Here is an 11,961-nt window from a genome sequence, read left to right as displayed (position 1 = left end):
ATCTACTCACACACATACAGCTCCTCTCCCCAGCTCAGGTCCACATATTCCCAAGGTATGTTCTGGGGCGAGGGTGGGGCATGCTAGTCTGTCTGTCTGTCCATTATCTTAGTATGTGTCCATCTTTCTGACCTTTCTGCATCCCATCCCTCCCTGCATAACCAGAAACACTGTACCTCAAGCACGATGGAAGCCTCTGCTCCCCAGTGTCCTAGGCGCTATCTCAAGTCTTGCTTCCATTTTCTGTCCCACAAGAGGTGACATCTCCTCCAGGAAAAATCCCAGATGGTTATAGTTTGTTAAATGAGAAATCTCAATATTCTCCCAAACTAGAAGAATATACATTAGCCTAACAATTTTGAAAGCTGCCATTCTATATGGAGAAAGCTTTTTTTAGTAGATAAGAATACACGGAAGCATAGAATCTGATAGCAGACCACAGATTTGGTTTCACCCAGCAATATCTAGGTTTCAAGGTCCATTTTGGGGGCCCTCATCCTCTAGCCATCCTTCTCACCTTAATCTTTTCTCACCTGGAAGCTAAAGGCACTTTGACATCTTAATTGAAGGAAGCTTTGGACTGGCCCACAGAGTTTGGTAACAACCTCAAGAAGGTCTCTTCTAGTGGAAGCCTGGACGGAAGGCACTAAGCTTCTCTGGCCACAGCCCCCTGTCACTCAGATCTTCCCTCTGTCTCAGTCCCTTGAATCAGGGAAAAGAAGCCCCTGATGTTGTCCCCAGAGATTGATGCAGTTCCTCAGTGAAGTGGAGGTTTCTGGAGCTTCTGCGCCCTGGAGCATTTGCCACCTTTTTTTTCTCTATTTATACTTTCCTACTTAGCTTTTCTAAAGCATGTCCATATAGGGTAGTTTTATGATTGAGTCCCTGACCCTCCAGCCTCAGTCCAGACCCTTATGTGAGCAGACTTCTCTTTCCTTCAGCTGAGCCACCTGCTGCATTTCCTTGTCTTATTTGATGCTGCTTCTTATTCACGGTTCATTTGCAAACAGAACCTGCCCTTGTTCTGACTTTAGTTCCTTCCTCTTCCAACTCGGGTTTCCTTCGGTGACCTCCCACAGCTAACCTCTAGGAACTAATTTTTTAAAATTTGCTAACCACCATTTTACAAGGGAAAAAGACTATGTATACACAGTCATAAATGTATATGTTTCTTATCACAGCAATTTTCTTACTCACCTATGTACTGTTAAATACGGCAAGTGCTGAACACGTAATAAGCCTGTCATTCCTTGTTAACTGGCTGGTATTGGAACCATCAATGTCAATAGCATGTATAAATATCAGTAATATGGTGGAATGTTAATGAGTCACATACAAATATAGGTAGTATTGTGATCATTTATACTTTGATAGGAAAACAGTATGTGTAAGAATATGGCATAGGCTCTTAATTGCAATTCAATCATTAGAAAGCTTTGGAACATCAAGTGATGTAAGCATATTCTAAAATGTAATTAGAATGTAGAAAATATTGTTAGTCTCAATGGTATTTAGGTTCCAGGAGACTGGAACTAAATTTGACATTAATTACAGCCATTTCCAAGTGACATGCTAAGTTTGAAAGCAAAGTTGATTTTCACAAATCAACTTACCTGAAAAAGTTGTTGTGTTCCTCTGAAGCATTTTGAATGTTTGGTTCCTCAAACCATTGGTAACACTATTTTGACATCACAACATAGCATTATGATGAAGCTTACCAGTTTTGGGTGCACATCTGGCTTTGACACTTTCTAGTTATGTGACCTTTGGTAAGTCTCTTAACCTTTGTGCTCCTCACTTCCTCATCTGGAAACTGGTGAAAGCAATAGATCTACCTCCTGGGGTTATTGGGAGGGCAGCTAGTACACGGAAAAGCACTTGGAATAGTGCTGGCAAACAGCACTCAATAAATCATCATAATCATCACCATCATTGCGATTTTCATTTCAAAGGAAGTTACTAAAACATCTCTATATGCAGCTTACCTTCACTATGCACTCTTAGGTACAAGGAGTGGGAATCCAAGCACTGGGAGAAGGGGACGGATAGGAGTAGGGAGGGGTCTCTCTGACCCTGGATTGTGGGCTGGTGTTCAGGGAAAAGCTCCAAGCCTAGGGGGGACCTGGCAGGTAGGGCAGGGAAGGGAGGCCAGAGCTCCCATCCAGAGGAGGAGCCGTGGCTAAGGGTTATTACACATGGAAGACTGTCACCTGGAAGCGACACAGGCTCCCAAGTGTCATTCCTGACATACTAGATACTGGCTTTACAGGTAGCAAGACCAATGCCAAGCCTGACTAGATGGTGGCCCTGAGGTTTTGCTCTATTTTCTGCCTTGGCTATGAAACTTAGCTAAGCTTTGTCCCAGAGACGGAGGCCCAGTTGTAAACAAAACTGTAAGATGATAGAAAATAACATGGATATAACTGTATGCCCTGGTCCCAAACAGACAGGGTGTGAATCTAGGCTTGCCACTTTCTAATAGATAGCTTTTTAAATAGTTGTGAAGATTAAATGAGATAATCTGTTGAAAGTCCTTGACCTAATATCTGTCCTATGGAAGTGGTCATAAATGCTGGCTATTATTACCATTATTATTAAGATGGAATGATGATGACGATGATGATGATGATGATGACGATGATGAGATGACAATCATTATGATGAAAGAGAAGGACCAAAGGAAAGAAAACAGGAATGAGAGTGTTCCTAGTAATGGAAAAGGAGGTAAAGCTTTAATCAATTTTTTTAATCAAGTAAAATGAACCCCCAAAAGAAGTGATTGTACTTAAATTGCAATGGGACATAGCTATTGGTTTTGCACAGCCATCTCTTCCAGACACAGGAGCCATATTTCCATATTGGTTTAGGGGGACCATTTCTTTCCACAACTGCTTAAAGACCTGCTTAGCCACAATAGGATGCAAGTCCACAACAGACTGTGCACTCAGGAAGCAGAATTTAAAACACAAGAAGCAAGGATTTAAATAACAGAGCTGACAGCTCAGTTACATTCCCACACCTTTGGCAGTGTGTGCAGATCTTTGACATTTCACCAAAGCTAAATGTTCCATCTCTAGAACCTGACTCGTTCTTTACTATTTTTATTGTGTTGCAGCTTAAAAAAAATTGCCAATTAAGTTAAACTAAACTGTCGCACAATCAGCTTCTATAATTACCAGCAATGGTTTATGATAGGTTCGAGCAAACAGAGGGTTTGATTTTTTTTTTTTTTTTTTTTGCCAGAGTTGTAGTTTCTTTTTGTAGAAACAATTATCATAGCAGTGCTTCCCAGCAAAGGGAAAACATAGCCTGAAGCCATTGCATATTTCATTTTCAGTCCAGCAGTTTTAGAGTTCTTCCTTTCCCTATTGACTATTCAATGGGAGGAAAAGACAGCTGAAGATTCTGGGTGTCTCACAAAGCAGGCATCAAGGCCACCAGAAGCTGGACAAAAAGATTGCTGCCCTGTCTGTTCCCAGCTTCTGAACATGCACATTTGTCCACAGGAAGTAAAGGCAGCATCGGGATCTCATGTCAGAACCAAATTAATGCACCCCCTCTCCAGCAACAGATGTCATGATGTGTAAGAATACAAATATAAAATGCATTAGGCATTAAAATACATTTATAAAAAATACAAATATAAGGTTAGATTTACCAATATTGTCAATAAATGGCAATATGCCTACAATAACTTGTTGGTAGGGATCACAGGAATGTGTCTGGGTTTAAATCCCTGCTTTGTTGCCTACTGGTTGAACAAGTAACTTTACCTTGTCAAGTCTCAGTTTTCTCATTGTGTCAAATAGGATTACCAGAAGCATTTAGCTCTGAACTATTTTGAAGATTAGACAAGCTAACAATGGGTTTACTCATTTATTCAAAAAATATTTATCGAGCCATTACTATGTGTCATACACTGCTCTAGGTGCTGGGGATACCACAATGAACAAAACAATTAAAACAGTCCCTTAACTTATAGGGGCTTAGAGGACAGTTGTTTAGCAACATACTGGGCACATAATAGGGCTGTGATAAATGTTAGCTGTGACTTTTATATTCATATTAATTTTTTGTTATATGTGATTTTGGTTTTGTTATTGGCAGCTATTATGTTTTACACTCACAATGCTATGATATTTTATTATTTCCACTTCACACACGGGAAAACTGAAGATGAGAAAGCCTTTCACAAGGTCACATGGCTAGTTGTCAAAGAGTCAAGTTTCAAATCTAAGGTTATCAGACTTGAGTCCATGTTCTACCTAAGCTCAGGTCAGAGTATTATTTCCAACGAGTCCAGGAGCCTAGGTCTCTCATCTGGGATCAGGCCATAGATCTCTCATTCTCTTTGCCTCTGGCTTGATCCTTGAATATATGGAAAATGGTATAATCTTAAATCTCCATTATGCACAGTAATGGATAGCTCAGTGTGATGGACATGATCTTTTTCTTGGAGAAGAAATAAGAGCCATAAGTAGAAATGAAGAAAAGTTATGATTCACTTGATCATAAAAAATAACATTTTAGCTGGATGTGGTGGCTTACGCCTGTAATCCTAGCACTGTGGGAGGCTGAGGAGGGTGGATCACTTGAGATCAGGAATTTGAGACCAGCCTGGCCAACATGGTGAAACCCCGTCTCTACTAAAAATACAAAAATTAGCCGAGCATGGTGGCACACGCCTGAGGATTCTAGCTCCTCGGGTGGCTAAGGTAGGAGAATTGCTTGAACCTGGGAGGTGGAGGTTGCAGTGAACCGAGACCACACCACTGCACTCCAGCCTGGGCAACAGAGTGAGACTCCGTCTCAAAAAAATTTTTTAATAATTAAAATGAGTAGACTGTGGTCTGGGCTGTGTTTTGCACTACCATAATATCTTCAGAAAATGCAAGGATATCTTATCTTCAGGAAATTCAAGGATAAGCTGAAGAAACATTGAATTAGACTGTTTTTCAGGGGATTTAAATACCCATAAGGGAATTTGGTCCAGATTTTCTGCTTCCCAAATCTAGTCAATCTTAAGAATCTCTCAAAGTGCTTGATAAAAGTACAGATTCTCTGGTCCCCCTCCCAGAATCTTAGTGTACCTGGAATATTTAATATTTAGCTCGGAGAGCTGTCTGAAGCTTGGATAAGCTAATAATGCATTTGTACATTTATTTAACAAATATTTATTGAGCGGTTACTACGTGCCAGGTCCTGTCCTAGGAGCTGAGGTGACAACAATGAACAAGACAAAACAGTCCTTAATTTAAAGGAGTGTAGAGGAAACTTTTATAGCACAGTGCTGGCCACCTAAGTGTGTGATAAATGTTAGCTATGATCTGAATGCTCCTATTCTCCTATTCTTTTATTATTCAGGCTCCTAAGGCTGTGTTTTTAATGGCCATCCCTGGTCTTCTAACGCAGACCATCCTTATGCTAAACCGAAGGGGCAGCTCTAATATATGACCATCTCAGGTCTCAGGAATGGCATTTTGCACAAACACTCAACAAACATTCCTTGGCTGGTTGATTACTGAATATTCCACTAGTATTCATTCACCTGCATCACGGAGATGTAGAAAAGCCAATAGAATGTGGATTTTCATTACCCATCCGCGATCAACTGAGTCAGAATTTCTAGGTAATAGGTCTCCAGGAATACTTTTAACAGCCTTGCTCCCCCAGGTGGCTGTGATGCCGGGGACAAACTGATGTAGGCTAACCTGCCCTGACTTGGTTAGACCTGAGACTTTCCTGGAATTCAGGCTCAGGGGACTCTCTCCATCCGGGAGAACCTTGCTCTCAACTGGGTTGCCCATCAGGGACACTGGCCTGGAGACAAATTCTTATGCTTATTTTTCTCCCCTTCATTTCTGAAACTGCCATCCACGTGGAGACCAGGGATAGGGTAGAAGTGGCTCATGCTGGGTTAGGCGCCTGAACTTAATTCACCTTGCTTTTTCTACCATCTTCTCTGCTGTGCTAAGCACCTATTTTAGAAGAATTTCCAAAAAGGTCTCCTAAATGCTCATTTTAAGGCAAGGAGAAAAGCTACAAGAAGTGCACCTTTTTTTTTCTTGCTGAAATCAAAACCTGCATTTTCTTTTTCCCCCACTGATTAGAATCTCAGCATTCCACCAAGAAAATCTCCAAAAAAGGAAAAGCAAATGAGCAGGGCTGTTTCTGAGGATATGAAATACTTTACAATTAAATAAGGTATGGCCAGGCTTGGGGCTGATCACTGGTGATGGGTAGGTTTCTGAGAGGCTGCAAATGAATTCAGCACGGGACAGTGTTCCAAATGGCTCCTTCAAGCTTTCCTTTTATTATTTTTATTTGGTTATGCGCTGACTCTCATCCAGAATTGCACTTAATGCCCTAGTCTGAAGTTGTTGAAATGGCCCCCCATGGCACAGTGTGACAGTGAAAGGATATTGCCTTTGGAAGCTGCTAATGGTCCATGAAAAGGAAACAACAGCAAACAGGAAAGCCATGCTCCAAAATAATGTCAGATAAAAATATTCACGTCTTCACTTTCCTGTCCATTTACCGGGAGAAAGGCGTGATCCCAGGGGAGACGAGAGTCTCCAAAACAAGCAAATGTAGAAAAAATGCCAGCATCGAGGTTGAAAATATATCCACATTCACATATATATTTTTCTACAGTTCTTAATTAAAAGACAGAATTTACATTTGGAAACCTAACTGAGCTCCAGACTCTAAATGCAGAAGGGAAAGAGACTGAGAGTTGTACTGGCAAGAATGGTGGTCAGGTGTGGGCAGGGGCACTAATTTCTCTACCAGTCTCCATGGGCACTTATGATGTGCCAGGCCATGTGTTAGAAGCTGAGGGTATGAGTAAGATGGGTCTCTGCCCAGAAGGAGCCCACTCTTGGCAGGGGAGAGACACAATGCACGTATTATGGTAGCACAACAATTTAAAACAAAATGCTGGAGCCGCCCAGGAGCCCAGAAGCATTCTGGATTCAGAGAGACCCTAGCATCAGAGCTTGCACATTGCTAAGAAAAGGTCAAGCCAGGTGTTGGGGGGGAGGTGGGGAATCGTAAGAATGTCCCAGGCAGAGGGAAAGTCAGGTGCAGTGACACAGCATGGGAAAAGGGTTGATGGGCTTGGGGAACCCTGAGAAGGGCAGGGTGGAGGGAACAAGGTCTGCTCATGGGAAGAGGGGCTGGGCAAGGCCCAGGCTACAGACCCAAGCAGGGGCGGGCAGCAGGGAGACTCAGAGAGGCCTGGTCAGATTCCAGTGACCAATAAACCCTTCACTAACTGACAAGGCCCAAGCATAATCTCCTCTTGGGACTTAGGATGTGTTTGGCTCTCAGTGTCTGGAGTGTCAGTATGAGAAGGCATCATACATTTTGCCTCGTGGCCTTCAGAACCTGGCCCGCATTATGTATGCCTCCCTCCCCTCCCACCTATACTCTGATAGGAAGAAGAGGAAACATTCCAGACAGAAGCAATCTCTTACTGCAAGAGAATAAGAAGTAATAAGAATTTTCATCATTTGAAATGCAGCCATGTGGCAATTTTATCCATCCAGAACAACTGACATACAGTAAATACTTAACATGTAGCAGATTCTGCTGTGTTTTTTGATGTCTTGTTATATTAAATCTCTTCAACCACACTATGAGGTAGGTGTGTCTTTCCTTCTCATTCTGTGAAGTAAGGAAATGGAGTCATAGAGAAGTTACATGTGCAGGCCTCATAGCTAGTACATGCTGGAAGTGCATTCCGCCTCTGGGACCTGGAATCTTTATTCTTAACCATTTCAGAACATGACCTCTGTTCAGTTGGAATAGAGTAGAGGAATGAATTGCAAGAAAGCGCAAACATACTCTGAGCAGCTAACTTACTATTTATGTTAATTAAAGAAATTAATGCATTTAGGTCCCTTCCCTCCTCTCTCCCACCCCCTCTCTGCTTGGTGGACTTTTTAATGATTTATATACATCATTTTGTGTTATTTTGGTAAGGGTTAAAAAGGCCTTGTGGCATCAACTCAGGGAGGCCATGGTTTAACAAAGATCAATGGATAGACAGCTGAAATACCCAGTGTTTGTCTGAGTTCTGCTACTGCTAAATATGTAATTTGGTCAAACCAATTGCTTTTCTTTTCCAGATTCCATTCCCTTACCTGTGAAGTGCGGATGGGTGTGTGGTTGCTGAGGTGCTGTCCAGCTTGGACATCTAGGAATTGTATGAGCACCTTTGATTGCCTTGCATGCAGAAACAACTCTGAACCCAGCAGTGTTACTTAGATTTCACAGAAAAGGGAGGCAGAGAGGAAGATGTTAGTCAAGACAAGACCAGAACAAAACAAGCGGCCCTATGTCTAAGTGTTGCTGACCACACTCCAGAAGCCAGAATTTCTGCAAACTGATCTTCAGCCCCAGTTCCATACCCACAGACATGGACTCCATATCCTCAGCAAAGCACAACAGGGGAATAATAATAGCTCTGTCACGTTTAATCTTCAAAGCAAAACTTTCTCCATTTAGAAAATGAGAAAATTTCAACTCAGGGAGTTTCAGAAACTTTCCCAGGGTATCGCAAATGAAAAACAGTAGAGCCAGCATTTGAACTCAGGCTGCCGGACTCCTTTACTGTGTGTTCGAATCCACGCAGTGCTGCAAGACTTGACTAATTCACCCTGTACACCCATAACTGTCAGACGTCAGAGTCCATTAAGAAGCTGGGAATCAATTAATTAACAATTGATTAGAACTGTTACAACGTATTTAGGATGCATTTCTGTATAGGGCTGAGCGTACAGAAATTAGCCAGATGTGGTACTTGGTTTCCAGGAACTATTTACAGTAAAAAAGCAAACACTTATGAAATGCTTATGATGTTTTACATGTATTAATTTTTTTAAATAATTGAACAACTCTGTGAGAGAGACAGTATTATGTCCCAATTTTGGAAGAAGAGGAAACTAAGAGGTTAATAACTTGCTCAAAGTCACAAAGCTGGTAATCAAACCCATGCTGGCTGGCTTCAGAGTCATACTCTTCACTGCCACACTGTGCTGCCTACACTTCCTCAACTCAGTGCAAATGGGCAAGTGTTCTGAGCCATGTGACCAGGGACCTATGCTGGCAATCTTCAGGCATTGCCCTGGGACTGTGTTGTGGAGAGAAGCCATGGAACAGCTGTGAACACTGCTGGGCAGAATAACATGGAGAGGTAGAAAGCCTGGAATATAAATAATTCTGAGAAGGCAAGAAGGTCAGAGGAGGAAGCGGAGGAGGGTGAACTGGAAGGCAGGGGTATCCAGGGATGGTTATTTTAGGGAGGAACACCTCTTCCTTTCCAAGACCACAGCCTTACCTCCATTCTCCTCATCTCCCCTCTACCCTATGCTAACCCCACATGGCTTCCTTTCCCCTTCAGCTCCACCCATGTCAAGGTGACATGCACAGGGCCCCACTGGAGAGTCCAGTTTATTCTGCATCTGCTCAAGAGAGAGCATCCTTGGGACCTGAGGATTAGTCAAGGGAAGGAAGGAATTGGCCTACTCTAGGCAAAAGCTAACCCTGACTCCGCTCTGGGGTACACCCAAGCCTAATCACACACCTTCTGGCTCTTACCTCAATGTTCTTTCCTGAACGTTGAAAAGTCAGGGCAGAGAATTAAGGGTTATTTTTAAAAATCACATAAACAATGCAAAATCAGGAAATAGAAAACATTCATCCCTATCCTTCCTTTAGGGATGCAGGAACCCAGGACTCTGGCAGCTCCATGATTGTCTGAAAGCAACACAGCCACGCTTCCATCTAAAACACCTAAGCCCCTTCCCCATCACAAGCTTCCTCTCCTGGGTCGTGTTTCTCAGAAATTTACTCTTTTCTAGACAACAATAAGACTAAAGGGACAAACCAAATCAATTAACTTTTGCTGGTGCCTTAGAGTATTTAAAAGGGAAAAGTCTCCAGGAGATAAATGTAAGAATCCAATAACGGAGAATTTAGAACCCAATAAACAGACCTTTGCATGTCCTTCAATAACATCATACCATTTTCTGCTCATTCATTTACAATGACAGTTGGCCGAGGGGAATCATGAGGTGGCCTGCCTTCCCTCCTTCCTTCCTTCCTTCCTTCCTTCCTTCCTTTCCCTCCTTCTTCATCTCCCTCAACTGTATCTCTCTGATTGTCCTTTCCTTCTGCTCATCCCTCCTCCTTTCCCCTGATCCCTCACATAAATACTTACTGAGTGCTAATTTTATGCAAGACTTTGGTATAATAACATAAAATTAACCACGTAAATATCCAGCCAGCGTGGGCATTTTGTATGGCAGACCATGTCTAATTGCGCATGAAAGCTGCAACATATTGGTAGGAACCATTTTACAACTTAAAAATATTAGTGGCCAGGCGCGGTGGCTCACACCTGTCATCCCAACACTTTGGGAGGTTGTGGCAAGTGGATCAACTGAGGTCAGGAGTTTGAGACCAGCCTGGCCAACATGGTGAAACCCACCCCCCCACTCTACTAAAAATGAAAAAATTAGCCAGGCGTGGTGGCACATGCCTGTAATCCCAGCTACTCGGGAGGCTGAGGCAGGAGAATGGCTTGAGCCTGGGAGGTGGAGGTTGCAGTGAGCTGAGATCATGCCATTGCACTCCAGCCTGGGCAACACAGAAAGACTCTGTCCCCCCCACAAAAAAAAAGTATGACTGTCCATAACGGATAATCACAAATCATGTATTTTCTTTCTCTCTTCAGTTATAGACTAGAGTTGGTATGATTAAAAAATATATACAGGCATACCTCAGACATATTTAGGCTTTGATTCCAGACCACTGTAATAAAGTGAATAATGCAATAAAGTGAGTCACACAATTTTTTTGTTCCCCAGTGCATATAAAAATTATATTTACACTATACTATAAATGTGAAATAACAATATGTCTAAAAACAATATGCATGCCTAAATTTAAAAACACTTATTGCTAAAAAATGCTAATGATCTCTTCAGTCTTCAGCAAGCCAAAATTTTTTTTGCTGGTGGAGGGTCTTACCTCCACGTTGATGGCTACTGACTGATTACTGAAGATTGGGGTGGCTGTGGCAATTCTGAAAAATATAAGACAACAATTAAGTTTGCTGCATTGATTTATTCTTCTTCCCATGAAAGATTTCTCTGTAGCATGTGATGCTGTTTCATAGCATTTTACCGACAGTAGAACTTTTTCCAAACTTGGATTCAATCCTCTGAAACCCTGCCGCTGCTTTATCAACTAAGTTTACAGAATATTCTAAATTCTTTGTTGTCATTTCAACAATGTTCACAGCATCTTCATCAGGAGTAGATTTTATCTCAAGAAAGCACTTTCTCTGCTCATCCATAAGAAGCAGCTCCTCATACATTCAATTTTTATCATGAGATTGCACAATTTAGTCACATCTTCAGGCTCTATTTCTAATTCTAATTGTCTTGCTATTTCCACCACATCTGTAATTACTTCCTTCACTGACATCTTGAACCCCTTAAAGTCATCCATGAGGGTTGGAATCAGCTTCTTCCAAAGTCCCATTAACGTTGATCTATTGACTTCCTCCCATAAATCACAAATGTTCTTAATGGTGTCTAGAATGGTGAATCCTTCCCAGAAGGTCTTCAATTTACTTTGTCCAGATCCATCAGAAGAATCACTACCTATGGCAGTGATAGCCTTAAATCTATTTTTTAGATGATGATATTTGAAAGTCAAAACTACTCCTTGACATGGGCTGCATGTTTTTAGGCATGAAAACATTAATCTCCTTCTACATCTCAATCAGAGCTCTTGGGTGACCAAGTACATTGTCAATAAGAAGTAATATTTTGAAAAATATCTTTTTTTCTAACAGTATGTCTCAACGGTGGGCTTAAAATACTAAGTAAATCATGTTCTAAACAGATATACTGTCATCCAGGCTTTGTTCCATTTAGAGAACAAGGG

General features: G+C 41.8%; 1 long non-coding RNA gene across 1 annotated transcript; it reads left to right on the top strand.

Moving 5' to 3' along the window:
- The first annotated feature begins 1,701 nt into the window (after positions 1-1,701).
- LOC107976055 (uncharacterized) lies at positions 1,702-10,839 on the top strand. The gene is made up of 5 exons (XR_001719698.3): positions 1,702-1,769; positions 2,600-2,724; positions 6,111-6,204; positions 7,440-7,644; positions 8,133-10,839. It is a non-coding gene; the product is annotated as an uncharacterized LOC107976055 (long non-coding RNA).
- The last annotated feature ends 1,122 nt before the right edge of the window (positions 10,840-11,961 follow it).

Source organism: Pan troglodytes, chromosome 6, assembly GCF_028858775.2.
Source record: "Pan troglodytes isolate AG18354 chromosome 6, NHGRI_mPanTro3-v2.0_pri, whole genome shotgun sequence".
Lineage (NCBI taxonomy): Eukaryota > Metazoa > Chordata > Mammalia > Primates > Hominidae > Pan > Pan troglodytes.
Note: the sequence above shows the minus strand (reverse complement) of the source record. Positions and strands in the feature narration are given on the sequence as shown.